The sequence below is a fragment of the Xiphophorus hellerii genome, chromosome 20 (assembly GCF_003331165.1).
Source record: "Xiphophorus hellerii strain 12219 chromosome 20, Xiphophorus_hellerii-4.1, whole genome shotgun sequence".
Lineage (NCBI taxonomy): Eukaryota > Metazoa > Chordata > Actinopteri > Cyprinodontiformes > Poeciliidae > Xiphophorus > Xiphophorus hellerii.
The window spans coordinates 29,087,983-29,108,193 of NC_045691.1; the positions used below are offsets into that span (position 1 = coordinate 29,087,983).

At 41.2% G+C, this 20,211-nt stretch overlaps 1 protein-coding gene across 1 annotated transcript in view; it reads left to right on the plus strand.

Annotated features, from left to right (window-relative positions):
* The first annotated feature begins 2,054 nt into the window (after positions 1–2,054).
* Positions 2,055–20,211, plus strand: part of frmd4ba (FERM domain containing 4Ba) — a 56,272-nt gene continuing 38,115 nt past the window's right edge. Inside the window, exon 1 of the mRNA XM_032548719.1 lies at positions 2,055–2,305. The gene's annotated coding sequence lies outside the window, so the exon portion shown is untranslated. The remainder of the gene's footprint in view (positions 2,306–20,211) is intronic.

Here is a 20,211-nt window from a genome sequence, read left to right on the forward strand (position 1 = left end):
CTTTCCTTTATACCACAGTCGCTGGAAAGTCCGCCGTCTGTTTAAAGCGCTAAGTAATGTTTTTTAATATGAGCTTGTAAAACTTTTAACTGTGTCTGATGTCAGGATTTCTCTTCACTGTTTTTTGTCATACATCTGACAACGAGACAAAAATATCAACAATGGGTTGTACATTTGTAGTCTGTATTTAGCAATAGTTCCTGGGGTTCTGGATTAGGAGTCTTCATCAGAGGCAGAGGAGTTTAGGTGTCTTGGTGCCTTGACAACGAGTGAGAAAGATGGACCAATCTGGACTCCCTCTACAATAATCACAGGTCTAGTACGCTGTGGTGATTAGGAGCTTAGCTGAAAGATGAAGCTCTTGCTTTATAGCTATAGATCTGTGGTCAAAAAAGGTATGATCATGGTCAGATTGATGGTGGAATTTAATTTGTATTTAAGGTTCAATATGAGCCAAGAAATGATTCCTCTCGCAGTGACACCTAGCCTAGCAAAGACAACCAGCCCTGGGTTCTATGCTTTGCTTCGTCCGTAGGATCCGGTCCCTCGGCTGTTGAGAAATGATTACTTGCTAGTCTGATTTTTTTCCCCCAGTTACTAACATCAACTTGATCATGAAGGAAGCTTATGTTATTAAGCTTGAAATTTGTGCTCTGTAAAAATAAACGCCATCCCAATAAAATGTCTCAAACAATCTTCTTGCAATCCAATTGCTCAGCATTTGGTAGCGTGGCCAACACGGACTGAGTGGCTTCGTTCACTTCCTCCACTGCCGTTGCCAAACTACAACCTTACATATACGCAGATGACAATTCAAAACGCAACGTTAACCTTCTCAACTCCTCCTTCTGTTCCAAGACGGAGAGCCGAAGGAAGATGAGATTTGAGTAGAATTATGTAGGAAGGCGATAACCAGACCAAGTTACACTATGACCACTACCAGGATGAATCCATGCTTTTACGATGTTAACTGCAAAATGTGAGGCTGTATCTGAATGCTGCAGATGACACCAAGACTCATCAAGAGTGGTACCCAAGCAGTTCCACTGCTGCTGCAGCTCATCTGTTATGAGATTACACATGTTGTATATGCAGAGATGGTATTCATCAAACCTGGGTTGTAGCGAGTGGTTATTGAAGATAACGTCGCCTATCTACAGCCAGTCTCCCTCCTTGGTTCTGCTCTCATCTCTGATATCAACAAGGCATTTTTGTCTGGTCACACGAGAAGATTTAACACTTTGGCCCTTTTTGGAAAACGCCGTACATCATTCTGAACACACAATGTCAATGCCACAACACAGACAGGGGTATGAATACGAACGCAATCCTGGAAGCAAACATTACTTGACTGCTTTGAGTCATTCTTCCAAAGTATGCCTTATTTGTTAGACAGACAGACAGACAGACAGACAGACAGATACTTTTTGTGTAATTTTCCCTCAGGGAAATTGTCATTTGCGTCTCCCACTAAGCACTCTTAGTGCACTAAAAATAAAACCATTACTATTAATACCATGAAATCTACAGCCCTTCTGTTACCGTTGCACTCCTGTTAGTGGATGTTACTTCACAAGATGCTCAATTCCTCATTTAATTTTCTTAAATTATATTTCGTGTAGGAGTTATAAAATCACTATTTCATTCTCCCAATATTATGATTTATTCTCGTATAATTACGACTTTATTGTCGTAATATTAAAACTTTATTCTGGTAATATTATGACTTTTTTTTTTCTCGTACCATTATGACATTATTCTCATATTGTTTTTTATTTTATTTTCATTTTTCTTAACCTGCCCTTAATAGTCAGAGCTGATAGTCAAAGCTTGCTGTTATCAGAGCTGGTTGATTTATTCCGCCGTGCTTTGTTCTTGGTTTTTTTTTTTTTTTTTTCCTCCAATCAACCAGTGGAGGGTTTGGGCAGCAGAGAGCGCTTTCCTATTGGCCAACGGCGCCGCGTCGACGCAGCGGCAGAGGGACATTCAACTGTCCCATCCGAGGAAGGCAGCGCGGAGGCGGGGCAGGCGGAGAGGAGAGGAGCGGAGAGTGGATGGCTCTCCGCGGAGCTTATTATGCCGAACAGGCAACAGATTCCTCTCTCGGACTTTGTGGACGAGTTTAACGCCGATTAAGTGACTCCTCGTTCAAAAAAAAAAAAAAAGCTTTCTGGGGGATTTTGTGTGTGTGTGTTTGTGTGTGGGTGTGTGTGAGAGAGAGAGAGCAGGGTTCTGAGTGGCTGACCGGCGCTCCACGGCCAGACAATAAAAGTGTGAGCGATCAGATCACAACAAAAGACACAAGGTAAGAAACAATTCCGATTGTTCACTAGCCAGTCCCACCACAACGCGCAGGGATGTGATCACCTGTTAACACGGAGGGAAAACGTTTTTGTTCCATTATTGTTATTATTGTTTTTGTCGTGCTTGACGCGTTTCTGCACACTTTGCTCACAATGGATGAGCTACTTCCGAGTAATGCATATTCATTCATGTTCACTTTCCTACTGAATGCAATGTGTATTTAGTTTCCTGACTCAGTTTTCATATGAACCCGGAGACACAGAGACTGTGCAAATGGGTTACAGGTCAGCTGACTCCTGCTGGCTGAATGTCAGCTGGATCAAGTGTTGACATGTCAACGCCGGAGGAGCCGTGCAGATCGTTGGTTTTGGTCGTATTTATTTTGGAAAATTTAAGGAAGAGCATCTCCAACTCCAAAACAAAAGTTGCAACAGGCCATCTGTCCTGACCCCTTCGTGAGGAAAAGCTCACTACGGTCAGCTGTGTCTGCTCTACTCTTCTCTACTCTTCTCTGAGTGAATATCCTGTTTCCTGGCCAAATCACACAATGGGATAGGCAGGCATGTGACATCCTGTATGGGTCTTTTGTCGCCCCTGGCTCATGAAAACACCAACAACACGCTCTAGCTTGCGAAAGTATTCATTTCCCTAAAACAAAATTAAGGATTTTGTTACCAAATTTCAGCATTCTGCCCCCTTTTTATTGCAATACCTCTAAATAAGATCCGGTGTTTGTGTCAGATGGGAGTAGAGCTGCACAAGTTCAAGAAACAAACTTGCGACATTGATGATTTCCTCTTTTATTTCCAATTATCATAATGCCGATAACCCTCATCATGAGCATTCGCATCTTGTTTGCCAAAAATCTACATCAGGTCTGGGCATCTAGAGCTCATCCAATTGGCCAGATTTAGTCTTGGCGTCCAGAATGTGAACGCATGGCAGTTGAAACACAATATCCAACCAAATGTTGCATCCAAAAATTGTGATTCCACGTTACACACATTGATATTACAGGGGTGATTGCAATTTGAATAATACTGTGCGGCTCCAACATCTTGGTTTGCGTCCAAAAGGTGTGACAGAAACCCAACGCTGCACACCATCTCCATGGTGATATGGATATCCTGGAACCAAATGCAAGTAACTTAGGGAATCAAACTTGTTGAAGGACTTAATAGACTTGAGATTGAAATGGTTAACTCAAGACCAGGACAACAACCCTAAACTGTAGCATCTCTATACTGTAGTATAGAGATGCTACAGTATCTAATTCAAGGAATATTTATGGGCTTGAATGACCTAAATCTAATGGAGAATCTGAAGAATTGACGTTTATAGATGCTTTCTGTCCATCCTGACTGAGCCTGGGCTACTTTGTTTGCGGAAGTGGAAAGGTGGCAGAGAAATTAGTATTTTAGCTGTAAAAACAACCGAGGGGATTCATTTGTGTACAACCGAAATCTAGGTTTTGCACTACTTTGTGTTCATCCATCAAAACAAATTAGAATAAAAGATCCAGATTCTGAATAAGACTTTTGCAAGTCTCTCAAAGCAGGTGATTTAGTCCGACGCGGTGAGAGGGGTTGTCTTCCTTTCACTGAGTTGTGATATCTCCAGGTCTGGTATGAGGAAAAGGCCGGTGACAGGAAGATGTGAGCGAACGATACAGAACAAAAGGCCCGGGCCGACCTCCTTTGTGTAGGTGACTGTATTGAATTTGTTCTTTGTAGGAGCAACATGTGCTGCTTTTCTTTCTTTCTCGCTCTCTCCGTTACTCTGTCTGTCAGAGGGACAAACTGCACAGGCAGCGCTGCTTTTTGTGTCGACTCTCTGTCTGGGATGTTTTCCTGCTTTTTCAATGAGGTCAGCACTTCTGATTCAATAAAGCCATCAACCGTCGCAGGCTACTCCAAACGCCGCCGCTCAGTTTGGCACGTGTGAGTCAAGGCAAAGGCGTGTTTTTCAGAAACGTAAACATTCAACCTGAGCGGTGCGACCCGAGCCGACGACTTGTTCCCAACCTTTCCTCAAAGCCCCCCACGTATGGAGCGAGAAGTCGTTCATCAGCATTTTTACCTGCTTTCCCACACGTTGTCATTATCAGCGTCTTTTGTTCAGATTTGGATGAGAGGCTATGTGATACGGTATTTATGCTGGTACAATTCAGCACTTGGTGTAGTTCTGGTCAGACTGGTTATGTGTGTAGCAGGTCCTCCGCCCAGAAAGATCATGCCCTTGATTGTGCCCTGTTGTCAGGTGACGGTGTGAGGTAAAGTCCCTGTTAGTTCAACGAGGAACTCGGTTTTTAAGTAGAGGAATGAAACCTAAAGCTCAGCATTTTGCTGCCGGAAGCTTAATGTCAGAGATTAGCCCTGTTCGGCTAATTCAGAACCCTAATTCAGGGTCAGGCAGTGGGGAGTGGGTCACCAGTAATCTATATGTTTAGGAGTGAAAATCAAGTTAGAATGTGCTGGCAGCTGAGCCAAGAGGTTGTGAGAGTCCACAATAAAAATAATCCACATAAAAGAGTCCTAGCTGTTTGTCTGGTACTTTTCTGTAGCGTTATCGACACAAAGGTGAAGTTCTGCCACCAGGAATCGGTTCCTCGTTGTCTGTCAGCTGTCGCTTTTCTTTTCTCTTCCTCGTTTCGTGTCTGGCCTGCGTCCTCCGACAGGACGTCTCGACGAAGACAAAGAGTCTGGATCTTATTTTCCCTCAACGCGAACCACGAGGAATTCTTTCTTTTTTCTTTATTTTCCCATTTCATTTTGTGTTTTCAAATTTATGATTCTGTAACGGCAGAGCAAAAAAAACAAAAACAAAACAAAGAAAAACCATCAAACGACTTTCATCCAACAAATGAAAGGAATCGTACTTTTTCTTTGATTTCTGAGGGATTCTGTAATTGAATGTGCGGCTCTGAGGCCGTGCTCTGACTCGCTTTGTGTTTTTATGTCCCTTCAGAATAAAGGAGGCTCTCAGCTGACTGGGAATTCCTCTGGGATTTTGTTTTTTCAATATCAAAGAGGCGACATTGAGTCAAATCTGTTTAAGGACATCTGCTTGACAGTTTCCAGACAAATATTCCTCAAAACGCAGCGATCGGCCGGCCCCTCCTCATGATGTGCTTTTTAAAAAACGGACACAAGGATGGGTTCATAGGTTATCCATGTGCTTTAGTGACTATTGACCTTTGAACTTGAGCTAGCCAGGAGTTTGTCACGAAGATATAAATCACAACTTGAACTTGCGTTTCCAGTTCAGGATGCGGTGTACGCTAGGAGAAGCTACCACTTCGGTGGTTTGTTAGCTATCTGTTTTTATAGAATCAAGTTTAGATAAATTAATGAAAAGTAACATTTTACTAGATTTGCTTAAAAACAGACTCAGGCTAATGGAGTGTTTGACAATCTCCTTCAGGATTTTCCGCCGTAAGAAAATCTAGTTTTCTGATTTCTATGATGTTCTTTTGCTAAAACGCAGTTAGTTTAACACCAGATGTAACAGGACACAAACCTTTCGGAAAGTTTCTCTCTGTTCTCATCAGACCATGGAATGTGTTTCGCCAAAATCCAAAACCCGTCTCCATGGAGGGTTTGGGGTTCATTTGTGACTCCTGGGAAGATTCACCACTGCTCCATGTGTTTTTGTTTTTATTTTTCAATTAGCTGATAATGGCTCTCACTGCGGTGTGCTATTGTTCCAAAGCATTTGAAATGTCTTTCCAGACTGAGAGATGTCAATTACAGCATTGTGTTTCTCATTCATTCTCCAGTTTTTTTAGCTCTTTGCGAGATTTTTTATTTTTTTTGGGTTGTGCTGTTAAGCCGGTTCTGTTTAGTTTAGTCTAGTTTTTTATGTTACTTCAAACATATTCACATTGAAAACATGATATATTTGTAGACATGTGTTTGATAAGGAGACAGACAAAAGAATGGACTTATTTGACTCTCCTCCCTTTCTTCCATAAGTGTCTTATTTTACACATTGTTCTTTATGTAAAGAAAAAACAAAAACAGAATCAGGGTAAAAAAAAACAAACAAACCCAGAACCAATAAAAATGAAAGAATTAATAAATAAATTAAAAAAAACCCAGAGCCAATACATTTAAAGAAAAAGAAGCGGAACAAAACAAAAAAAATCCAAAGCCAACCAATTAAAAATAAAACAGAATGTCAGTGATTTATTGGTGTGGCAGCAAGCAGGTCTGGGTGTGTCTGGTGAAACCGCACCAAAAAAAAAAAAAAAAAAAGTGGTCAGTATCAGTTAAACTGTGATTTAATAACTTTTTTACTAAGGGTCAGTGTCATGAAACGGTGTGTTGAGGGTGGTGAGGCAAACGCTGTAGACCCAGGTTGGATGATTGATGGTTGTTTTAATGATAAAGAAACGTGGAAAACAGTCCAAAACAAGTCCAATAACACAGGCAGCACGACTGAGCGGAAGCCAGGGCTCAACACCGGTAGCAACTGGTTTACGGCTGGACACACGAAGGACTGAACGCACAGTAGACAAGGACCCGACAAAGAACAGACACACAGGTGAGACTAAATACTTGTCTCACCTGTGACAGGTGTGTCACAGAACGAGACACACCTGGGAACAATCAAGAGGGAGACAGGACAACACGGAGACTCAAAGACACAGAAAACTCTAAATAAACACAGAAAAACACAGATCCTGACAGTCAGGCTGACTTGTATGTTTGTTCTCTCTTAATAAGCCCCACCATCATTTGCATCATTGACTCAGGTTATCATTATCTTTATCGATCATTTGCTTGATGGTCAGAAACACCAGTATGTGAGATCTGTTCACTTTTGGCTTTTTATTTTAGCGTTTCCGTTCATTCTTTTTTTCACTGTCACTGCATATGAAATTCCCTACAGCGCAGGTGGAACGTATGAAAGCAAAGAAAAAAAGAAAGAAAAAAACACACCAGCTGGAGCGACCTCTCTTCTTGTACGTTCACTTAATACCCCGGGCAGAGGATGGCGGCTTGAACTTGATAAAGCTGTACTCGATGTTCCACTCCAGGATACCCCTGCTTGGCTCCTTCTCCTCCTCCACATCTTCACATGGCTCTGCGCCTGGGAAGTAGACGCCGTGAGGCTGATAAAATAAAAAAATAAAAATAAAAACAACAATAACAACGGGGGAACCTCCACCACCTCCGTTTGTGCTGCGGCTGCTGCTGCTGAGGTTTTAAGGAGATGTGTGGGGAGTGGTCATTTCTGACATTGTGAGAGTGTTATCCATTGTGAACACTCTCCATTTTGAACACACACTTTAGCACCGGGCGGCGGACAGAGGCTGCGCTTAAAAGCCTGATTGCGCTGATCAGATAGAGGCTCCCTGCATGGCAAACAAGTGGATGAAGGGGATGGGAGCACGAGGCCGGAGCTGCTATTATTACCCTGTCAGGCTCAAAAAAAAAACAAAGAAAAAAAAAAGAGGTCCATGATGTGGAGTCTGGAAACAACAACAACAGCCGTGCTTCCAGAGCAGACATACCCCGCAGCCTCATGTCCGTTGTGATCAATAGTGCACAGCTCCTAAAACCCCATGTGAATGCTTTATGCGTCTACTGCCAGAGGGGATGAAAACAGAAACAGTGAATATGCCCCACATGAAAGCCTTTTTTTAAAATTATGTTTTGATTCCTTTTTTATATTCCAAGATGTTTTAAATAGATTTGTCGTACCTCTGGCTCTGATTGTTCAGCTCCTGTGGCTATTCGCCCCGTCGTCGGCGTATGGCGTCGGCCCCGGCGGCTTTCCCATCGTCTGCAGTTTTAGAAGGCCAGAAATCACCCGCCCGGCCGCCGTCACATTGGAGATTGGCTTGTGGAGGAGCAGGGAAGTGTGGAAAGTCATTACCACCTGCTCTGTGGAGCAAAACCCAGCTCCCCCGCTGAGCCACTCTGACCGGCCGCAAACCTTTGCTCTTTGACAAGGACAGAGGTGTGAACGTTATCAGGAACTTAAGGGAAGATGAATGAGTTTGAGGATTAAAGGGGCATTATTAAGTATTATGTAAAAGCCACTTTTTTTCCTTTTTTTTTTTAGCTTTACGTCATGTTATAATGTTATTCCCTCATCAAAAACACACCTGGAGTGCTGCCTTGATTTTTTCATGTATGTTTGAGAAATCCTTTGATCTCCATGGCAACCATTCAGGTGTGGAAAAAGCCTGGTTGGACCTAGCGCCGTCTTAAAGACGCAGCTCCTCCTCAGAGCTGCAGTTTCCACGCCTCTGACTCACAGAGCAGCCCCTCCTCATAAACTCCCTTGGTCAGCTCCTTCAGGCTCCTTCAGGCTAGTCAGCAGCAATTAGCAAACACCTAACTGCAGTGTGGAACTGCACATCTGCTGAGCTAATCATATGAGCTACTTCTCAATGCAACACTGGTAGAAACTTTGTTAAATTGAGGAGCCATGTTGTGATGACTTTCTGGAGGCGGAGCTTCAGAAAGAGCAGGAGTTTTTAAAGAGACAGAGGCCCAATTTCAAGGCATTAAATCCATCCATCCATTTTCTGTTCACCCTTGTCCCTAATGGGGTCAGGAGGGTTGCTGGTGCTTATCTCCAGCTACGTTCCAGGCGGGAGGCGGGGTACACCCTGGACAGGTCGCCAGTCTGTTGCAGGGCAACACAAAGACATACAGGACAAACAACCATTCACACACACACACACCCCTAGGGAGAATTTAGATAGACCAATTAACCTAACAGTCATGTTTTTGGACTGTGGGAGGAAGCCGGAGTACCCGGAGAGAACCCACGCATGCACAGAGATGCAACATGCAAACTCCATGCAGAAAGACCCCGGCCGGGAATCGAACCCAGGACCTTCTTGCTGCAAGGCAACAGTGCTACCAACTGCGCCACTGTGCAGCCCCAGGCATTAAATCAAGAAGTAAAAATAATTTTAAGTCATATTTGATTTAAAAATAACAATGTCTGCCATAAAAAATGCAATTTTTTATGGCAGACATACCCCGCCATAAAAAATTAAGAGTTTCTCAGATAAATAGCCATAAAGAGCTAAATTATCATACATATTTCTATACGCTCCAAAATCATTTTTAAAGACTTTGTATTTGACTATATCGTTATTCATTGCTATTTGAATCCCTGTTTGGGTGACTTTTACAAAGTATTACTTTCTCCCCTGATTAGACCGAAGTACCTGGAAGTGTGGCCCTGTTGATAGATATTAGTTATTGCAGCCACATAACTAGCTTTCTATACAGAATACTATAAGTAGATCATATAAAATATTAGGTCTTTGGTTGTCAAAGTGGGTCAACACGTCACTGCTGCTGGTTTAAATTGACAGATAGTCAGAATGGAACTTCCTGTGGTAGTTAGGTCCAATGCAACTACAACTACAAAGACACCAAAAATCTCAAGAAGTAAAATAACCACCTCTAGGACTGCACGACATTAATTATGATTAACCCACTTTTTGGTTTTTTTTACTCTACTCTCCTCATTTTTCCTCATCATGGTGTCCCCACTAATTTTCTTGTGTTTTTTGATCTTGGTCCCTAAGACAGCTGTAGACAAAAGGAAGTGATCAAATTTATCATTGAAAATAGCTTCAAATCAAGGCACCTGAAATATAACAGTCTACTAAATATGGCACCAAAGAGTTCTCGTGACTGAGGAATTTTATAGGTTGATATTATCATGATGGCGGCAACATGATATACTGAGTGGCTTTAAAAAACATCCATAATTTGATCTAATTGCGTTTATCTGAAAGCAGAAAAAGAGTAATAACTGCTGTGGCTAAAATATGACAATGTTATCTTAAAAATGTATGGTTTATATATAACTTATCGTTATTTTGATTTAAATGAGATTCCCAATGTGAAATTAAGAATGAACATGTCATCAGCCGCTGTGGTTAAAATCATGGCCAGCTATGGATATTTTTACAGCTCATGTCGAAACCCTGTAATTCAGTTTCAAGTGCTGACATGAAATTTCAAAGTCACTGTGAGCAAGAACACATCCTCTTTACTGTAAATAAAAAGTTGCTGTCACACTGTTTCTCATTTTGTCATGCATGGAATATGCTGGAATGCTGTATCTTTTCACATCAGTGCAAACGTAAAGAAATCAAACTCATTTGTGAAACGTTAAGTCCGGTGACATATGGGATATGTCGTTCACGGTGTGTTCTCATTACATATAAAGTAATACGGTGAAACAGTTGAAACTTCGGCGCGGTATGGTGTCAACAGTGCATTTCAGTCTGCTGTGACACAACCGTCTTGATATTTCCGTTAATTTTGTGTTTTATTTGGTATCGCTGCTGTGCATCTCTGGCGTTCACAGGTGTGTGAAGGCGGAGGTGCATGCTGTGCTCTTTTTTTAATCTAAACCAAATGTACTACCAAGTGAATCAAGATCTACTTAGAATAAGGACAATGGTGATTTGATCACAACGGCCTTAGCAGAAAGTAATTAACATGTGTAAAAGCCATGTTGGTAGCAGTCAAAACAAAATGAAAGGGGGAAGATTTGGCAGGTCATGTAAGTGAAACTTCATGGGCGCAGACTGAGAGTTTGCATGGTGCCAAATGAGATTGTGAAGCATGATTGCTGACTCTCTGCTACTCACTTTTAGTAGGTAGGCCTCTATGTAAGTTATGTGACATTACAAATTTGCCATATTCTTTTTGACATCAGTGGTAATCAGGCATTGATGTCACCACACTATCACAGGTCGTCATAGAAACACATGGGCAATACAAACAAGTGAGACTGGAATAATTTTGGAAAGCTAGGAAAGGTTTTTTAGTTATTTAGCTTGGTTAGCTACAGGGTTGTAACAGTTCTGGGTTTTCCATCACAGTTTAGTTTTATTTCATTGTTACTTTTGGTTTATCTAATTCAGTTTGTTTTAGAGTGTGTTTGCTAGTTTTTATTAGTTAAATATTGTTTAGTTTCAGTTTAGGTTTTATTAGTTCCAATAGTAATTTTTCATACTTTGCTTAGTTTTTAGGTGCAGAATTCAAAAGGTATTGTGATTATGTATACATCTATTGTGTAATGAATACTGAACAGAAGATATCATTTTCAAAAAATGGAATCAATTATTGTTGAACAACCAACCAACTCTGGTGGTTTCTTCCAACTCTTGTCGCCATTTTGGGACTAGCGTAAGCCAGAAGGAGTGTGGCTGAAAGCTGGCATAAACTGCTTTGTTAGTTTTAATTAATCACTTTGGTTAGCTGCAGAATTGTTGATTCTTTATTTTTACTGACAAACATGCTAAGTCAAGCAGCTTGTTGACAGAACAGCGTTACTTCAAAGCGACTAATATCGCGTCCTCTTCTAGTAGTCCAACCATGACTATCTGTGATATTTTAATACCAGAAACGTGTTCAAATAAACTTTTTTAGTTCAAAACTTTGTAAGAATTTGCTTAGATACTCATTTTGAAGTAGGAAGGTTGGCAAGCGAGGGGTTAACCGGTGTTCTCTGAACCAGATACGATCCTGCATTATCTCCCTTATATAAATGAAGGGAGTTTTAAGTAGTGGAATTTAAACCACATGCCTTGGAGCTAGTAGCCAACCTATATGCGAACGGGACTGTCCAACTGTACAAGTCGGTCTCATTTACAGAAGCATGCTAAGCAACCGCCGGGGTTACATTACCGCAGCAAAGCCAGGAATGTGACTCTCTTTAACCATGGTGAGGCATCATCAGTCAGAAAGGAATAATGTCTGGATAATGTGTGGAGACTGGAATAGAAAGCTGATATGTAGATGGTGGGCAGGGAGAATTAGAGCAGGTGTCCAGCACACATGGAAGAAAGATGATACCGAGTGTCCTCAAGCTTTGTTGAGGGTCGTGTTTGTTGTACTAATGAGAACTGTCAATAATGAGAATCTTTTCTTCTTTTTCTTTTTTTTATTGTGGCTGTTTTAATTCAATCGCACTGGAGTATGTTGAAGTTCAGACCATCACAAAGCCATGGTACGCTGTTGGTCCGATGGGTTGTTAATGTTGAGCAATAATGACAATAATGTTTTCACATAGAGCCATGTTGCTTTAGGAAACACTTTCACCTGAGAAATGAAAGCTTTATTTAAAAGCATCTTTTTGTGTGGCCTACCTTAGTGTTGAACCTATGCTTGTAATTTTAATCTGGTACTAACATCTACATAGTCTGGTAAAAATCAGCCTCTTGTTCTACGCTTTGCTTCGTACAGAAGATCTGGACCGTAAGGTATTGAGCAACGTTTGCTTGCTGGATGCGTGGACTCTGTTAACGTTTGAAACGGTTGGATCTGATTTTACCCAATCGCTATCATTTGGCTGCGATGTATGTAATGACCCAGCTTGATCGTGAAGGAAGCTACGCTATGAAGCTTACTGGAAACAACCATGCCAATAAAATGTCTTAAAATTTTCTCTTGCTCAATATTTGGAAGCGTGGTGAACAAAGACTGAGTAGCTTGGTTCATGTCCTCCTCTGTCATTGCCAAACTACCACCCTATATAGGTAGACTACAATTCTAAGACGACAGAAAATTGACATCATTTTTCAAAACTCCTCCTTCTGTTCAAATTCCGGTTGAAATTCAACAGGAGAAATCGAGTTCAGTGGGAGAAATCCCAGAAGGAGTATTGAAGGGAGGTTGGAATTGTGTGAAATTTCATAGGAAGGGAACAGCCAAGCTAACATCTATGCAGCAAAAACCAAATAAATCTGTAAGATGAAAAATACTTTTTCACTACACCTCATGGGTTTTTGTCATCGGAATGTTTTTAAAGTGTGGCAGTGTTCATCTTTTATTGTTTAGTCACCTTCTAGAGATAGGTTGAGTTTGAAGAAGCTTTCTAGATAAATTGCTCATCTTCCTTGTGCAATTGAGTTATTACTGCTGGAGTAAAATATCTGCGAAAACGTCTGCTGGAGGGCATGTTCATAAAAACAGCTTTTGTGTCTCTCTTGATCTTTACAGTATTATCTTTTTATTATTTAAACTGATTGCAACAATAAATGTGGCTTACTTTGCAACCGATGCAACATTGCAAAGCCATAAGGAATGTTGCCCATCGGCGGTGCAGCAGATGTTTCAGAATGAGTGAATATGTAAGCAGCAATTTGACTGAATAAAACATCGCAGTGACAGGAAAGCAGGAACAGATGCTCTGTTTTCAAGCTTTCTACCTACATTTGCGAACCTCAGCTGCTCTCGATGTGACGGTGGCTTGGTGAAAGCTATTGTGTTCACTCACCAGGATGTAAACAGAGGTTGTCGAGCACAGCGGTGCACAGCCTAACACTGATGGGAAAGTGTTTGGTGGGGATGTGCATCCCTAAAGGACCGCAAATCCCAGTTTTAAAGTGATTCCTATGGGAGTCACAGTAGTTCTGTAGTGTGCCTTTGGAGCGCAGAGCCTGAAAACTCCCGACATCTGTTGCGGTGTCTCATACGCACATGTGCGTATGAGCGTATGTGAGGTCAGATAAGGCCATGTAAGTGATGTAATTATATGTTCAGTAAATTGGATTGAGAGTGATAAGCCAGAGGCTTTCAGAAGCGCAGATATGATCAACTGCTTTGACTCCGCTAATCAGGGACGATGACCGCAGAATAGATTTAGGGTTTCCAGTTAGATAGAAATATGAAATGGACCTTTAACATCTGTAAACATACATGAATCTTCAGGGAAATCACTCGTATTAATTAGAGTAGAGAGTAGTAGTCTTTCCAGTGGTAGTCCATCCAAAAAATATGAATACAATGGATTTTGATGCCTCTGTAAACAAATTAGCACTTCAAAAGCTATTAATCATCACAATGGAAATGATCAAGCTCCTTATAATTTATCATGCGACTAACTGACTTGCTGCTTAGTGCGACAGGCTTATGCACCAGTAATTTTATTTTTTGCATGGCTATTTGATACATGGTGATTTGCAGTTGATGTTTTTAAGCTACCCTTAGCGTTATTTAGCATGGTTAGCATTAGTAGCTGTAAACAACAGCCTCTATGTGCATTCAAGGAGAAGATAGATGCCGTAACGCTGTAATTTCCAACAAAGTCTGAAGGCTCAAATAATAAAACAGAGCAATTTTGGCTTGATGCATTGATGCATCCAGTCTCTCTACTATCCAACGATGTTGATTCCGGGTCAAAATGCCCCTTCACCAATTCAATGACACGTCTCCCAAGAGTCTTGTGACAGATGTCTTCTTTTCATACCCGCCAAAAATTAGGTGCAAAACAATTCAAACTGCAAAAAGTATTGAATTTAGCCTGAATGAACAGCATTTTTTTCCTTTTCTTTCTACTTCTGAACACTTTTCGGAAACTGAAAAAAAAACAAAAAACTTTTTCCTTTCAATCATGATTACACCATAAAATCCCAACACTGCACCTCTCAATGTCTCCTAATGTCCTTGTATGTCATACAAGTTGACTTTGGTGTGATCACACACGGGCTGTGTGCTTTCAGAGCATTTGAGACGGTGAAATCAAAGGCCAGAGATACCTGGGGAATTGCCTGAGCACTTTGTTACTGACATGCATCATTAAATACGGAAGCAAACAGTGTCTGACAGTGATAGTTTTGAAATGATGACAGAGGCTTGCGTCACTGAAGTGCATCACATCACAATCCCACCTCTCTTGGCTCTGATTACGCATCCAAACAGACTTCTCTACAGCGAATGCGCCACAAAAGATCATCGGTATTAGTTGTACTTTCTTTTTATTGGCTTCCTTTGTGCTGCTAGGAGCTTGTGACAACGCAGTTAGCTCTGACTAATTTTAAAATGTATCCATAAATACTTTGTTACTTCCGTAAACAGAGAGGTACGTTCTTCTTCTGTGGATGCTGGTGGCTTTGGGGTCGTAAAGTGCTCACACAGAAGTCTGATTGTGGTCACGTCATTCAATCATGTCTACGAACATGCAAAAGAGATGTGATTTCAGAAAAAAAAAAAATCGGAATTGAGCATCAAGACCTGCTGTGCGAACGTAGTCTAAGGCATCATTTGACACAAGTTAGGTGATGAGAAGGTTCTAAAGGAGTTCTCTTTACAGTTATAAGTGACATAGGAGGGTTGACTTCAACCCACCCCTCCAGTCTATGTCAAGACTTTTTAGTACGATGTGTGAAGCACATGTGTAGATCACAGAATTATGATCTGAAAGCGGCTTGTGAGTCTTTTCCCCAGTAATAACATCAACACTGATAGCCTGCGTGGCCTGGTAGTACTTAGGTAGAGCGCTCATAGCATTGGGAAAAGATTGGATTTTTGTATTTCTGACAGGTCAGTCAAAGTGAAATTTAGCTTCATCTGTGAAGTGACCCACTTCTCTGTGCATCTCTAAAAAAGTTTTTTGTCCAGAACTCAAGCCCGTTTTCAGTTGACTGTCTCCAGTCTGATTCTCTAGGAACTTGTCTTTAGGACTACAGTATCTTAATTTTACAGACAACCCATGTTTCCAGTGACTCAGATATGATATTACAAATGTTCCGACACAGTCTTTTACTTCTAATCCCTAGATTAGAAGTATCTAATCGGCGGTTTGTAACGTCAGACAAGTGCGGAGCTGTTGGCTGACACCGCAGCCTCTGTAACCCCCCCCCCCCCCCAACCCAGAATCCTCCCCCTCTTTGACCTCCTACTCTTCATAGCATCTGGGTTATGCACACACATGGTTAGTCACGGCCTCTGGCCTCCAGGCTGCCCCTGAGAGCCTTCGTGTGCCACAAGAGAACCCAACAAGAGGAGATAAACCCCCCCAGACACCCACGACGGGCCAATAGGTGGATGGTGGCAGCCACTTTTCCTGCCTTTAATTTCTTTTTCCCACCCCCTGCCTAGCCACACAAAGCCGAGCTTGACTGTACCTCCGCGGCGCACACAATGAGCTCCTCAGTGCCTCCATTCCCTCCTCAAAAGGAGCTTAATCACACGGTGTTAATTGGCTGCGATTAAAACACTTTCCCGTTTCCTCAGCAGATGTGGGGAAAGATTTTTGTCTGCTTGTTCGACAGCAAACTGGTGCTAACAGGCTTTCTTATGGCTTTGGGCAAGACACAGATCAACTAGTTCCTCTTGATTTGTGTTGTTCTAATAAACATGGCTGAAAGAACCGCACATTCAGAGCAGTAATTAATCCAAAAGTGTGCAACGAATATGTATGTTTTGCATTTAAGATTAAAATTAAAATATGTGAATATCCGTCCCATCCATCCATTTTCTAACACCCTTGTCCCTATTGGGGTCGGGAGGTGCTGGTGCCTCTCCAGCTAACGTTCTGGGCGAGAGGCGGGGTCACCTTGGACAGGTTGCCAGTCTCTCGCAAGGCATATATGAATATGTTTTTGTTATTGCATGTTAGGCAATAAAATGTATATTTTCTTATTTGAAACAGAAATTTAATTATTTGCATTTTTATGTATTTCAAGTATTGCAAACACAAAAAGGCTTAAATGAAATATCTACAGAATGTCCCCATTTTCTTAGCCGATTAATCGGTAAATCGTCAAAAATAATCAATAAGGGGCGTGCCGTGGTGGCGTAGTGGTTAGCGCGACCCGTATTTGGAGGCCTTGAGTCCTCGACCCGGCCGTCGCAGGTTCGACTCCCGGACCCGACGACATTTGCCGCATGTCTTCCCCCTCTCCTTCCCTGTTTCCTGTCAGCCTACTATCATATAAGGGACACTAGAGCCCACAAAAAAGACCCCCTGGAGGGGTTAAAAAAATAAAAATAAATAAATAATCAATAGATTAATCGATAACTAACATAATCGTTAGCGGCAGCCTTACTAATAATACCAGAAAGAAAGTTCATACTCTTTCAGGATACTACAAAGGCAACGCAGCATTTTCAGCAAAATCCATGAAAAAAAATGATGATAGGCTTGATTCATGTTTTATGAGCTTAATCTAACAGTTCATCCATGATGTATGAGTACAAATCATCCTCCTTTGGGGGACGGGAAGGGGGTATCATAATCTCTGACAGCTGTGTCCACCCGCAGGAGGCACGACAGGCATGCGTGTGCGTTGCCGTGCTTATGACTTGCTCTGCAGGCGTGTTTGCATCAGGCATACAGTCGCAGAATGTCTTCCATTCAGCGGGTCAGCTGCGGTCTCAGTATGCGGCATATAGCTCGTCAGCTGCAAGACCCGTGTGGATGACAGCTGTCTCCGCCAACACCCTCACCCACCCACCCCTCTACAGCCCTCCACGGGTTTTTTTTTCTAGCTCTTCGATCTTGATTGCATTCACCAGGAGGCCTTTCCCCTCCCTACTTAGACGATTAATCAGACAGCAATTATGCAGGGTAATTGGCATTCGATGTTGAAAAATGGCCCCGGGATGATAAACTGATGATATTTGCAACACGATTGCTTCCGCCGGTGTCCTCCTCCCACCTTGCATTCCCAGCAGAGTCAGACCTATTAACTCTGAACCTCTGGGACAGAACAGAGCAGAACCTGGAGGTCATTTTCTGAGTTAAGCCTTCAGTTTGAGTCACAAGTGACGCAAAGCCCTATTAATAGTTGAAACAGGGAACATGGGGAAACACTCTAGACACAATTGTTCAATTTTCACTCAACATATTCCCTCTTTGTCCCTCAGGGACAAAGAGGGAATATGTTCTGATACTCAATTTCCCCACCTACTGGCAGAACGAGGGTACTGCAGAATTACAGAATCAAAATCTAAACAACTCCACATCATCCTTCAAATCATAAAGTACTTGTGAAAACAGTTTAAGGACATTTGTAGATGAATGAGCCTTTAAAGGGACGGTATCATGTATTTTCATAGTGACATTTTATATCTCTATTAAGTATCTATGTTACCTTCAGTTGTAAAAATGCTACATGTATCAAATATATATATGTAGAAATTCAACTTTGTAATTCAACACCTTGTAATTGCTGTCTCTTTAACAAACTTCTGCTCTTTCTGAAACTTTTCCTTCAGGAAGTCATCACAACATGACTTCTATTAATCCTTTAACAATGTTTTTTTTATTTTTATTTTTATTTTTTTTTATCAGCGTTGCACTGAGAATTAGCTAGCATAATGAGCTCTGCTGATGCGCAGTTCCACCAGGTGTTTGCTAATTGCTGCTGGCTAGTCTGAAGGAGCCGATGCGGGGAGTTACGGGGGACGGCTGTTCTCTGACGCAGAAGGACAGAAGTTCGGAAACTGCAGCTCTGGGGAGGAGATGCGCCTCGAAGGCGGAGATAGCTCCACCCAGGCTTTTTTGCGCAGCTGAATGGTTGCCATGGAGATTAAAAATTTGTCAAACTTGCAGGGAAGAAACAAAGCAGCACTGGAGGTGTGTTTTTTGATGAGGGAATAACATTAGAACTTGATGTAAAGCTGAAAAATGTGGATTTTACATAAAATTGTCCCTTTAAGTGAGTGACTTATGTGTTGACACTAGTCACAAAAGTCAGGATGACTACAGCGTGAAGTCATAGTGCTGACTGCTTCTGTGCCAGGCTCGAGACAACAAGAGGCTGAAAAACAGCCTGTATAATCACATGCGAAGGCAATGGGTGGTGTCAGTGTCAGAAGATACTCAGATGGTTTGTAATAGAATATAAGTGTATTAACTTGTAAAATTATTCGTCTTCCTTTGGCTTTTTTTGCATTTTTCTCACGTTATGTTAAACTTCAGTTCATTATTGAGACTTTTTGTAATGGAACAACAATGCAAAGTTGTGCATAATTGTAAAGTAAGTTGAAAAAGACTAAATAATTGCATTTTGTTAAGTAAAAATCTGTAGAGTGAAGTGAAAATTTGCGCTTAGGCCTCTGAGTCAATAACTCGTAGAATCGCTCTGCAACTACAAATGCAAGTTTTTTCCGGCTGTCTCTAAGAGCTTTGCACATCTTGAGATGTTTTACCTTCTTTTCTCTTTGTAAACTAGCTCAGCCTCACGAAGGCTGTCTCCACTGGCAAAATTAATTAATTTTCCAGCACGCCTGATGTTTATTGGTAAGCTACAAAGTTGCTGTATGTTTTTGTTTCTTCTTGCCAACATTTTTTTATTAAAAGGTTTATAGGGCCTCTTTGCTACAGAAAAGATATTTTTTATGTTTACAATAAAAAACCAAGATGTCTACATTTATGTGGCCTCTCTACATCTATTCTAGGCGGAGTACGTAGTTTCCAACCTCAGCATAGAACTGTTTGGTTGAATGTGTTAGGGATTTGGATGAATACTTTATTTTGACGGGCTAAGTATGGATATATCAACTTTTGAAGCTAATTTTCAGTCTGTGGTTTCAGGCTTTTATGGAAGTAAACGTGCATTTTTTAAAACAAATGATAATTGCAACCATGTACAAATAATGACACTGAATTTTTTTCTACATAGAAATAATGACAATGAAAATTATTTTAGCTTTAAAATATATTCTGAATATATTTTAACACTGAAAAGAGTAAGTACAAATATACAACATTCAAATTTCAGAGGCATTTTTAATTCAAATTCTGATGGCACATATTTACTTCCATAGGCTTTGACCTACTGTTACCGATTCTACCGATTCCTGTTTTCCTTTCCGAACCATCTATCCATCTACTCAGGGCCGGATTTACTAGGATGTGGGCCCCTGGGCTGGAACCAGTTTTGGTCCACTTAGAAAAAATATTTTTCTAATGCAAATTGCAGTAAATTCTTAGGTAGCCCTAAACATCAGCAAGTACGAGCTGATGCCTTGCAGGTTTAGAATGTTTTCTTGCCAATAACACCATATTGTTCCCAATAAAATTGACTACAACGTCATCATTTTCAAACAATTAAAATTATTTATACTCATAAAAATGATACACAGTAAAACTCACACAATCTGGGCCTATGAGTGCAATATAAAG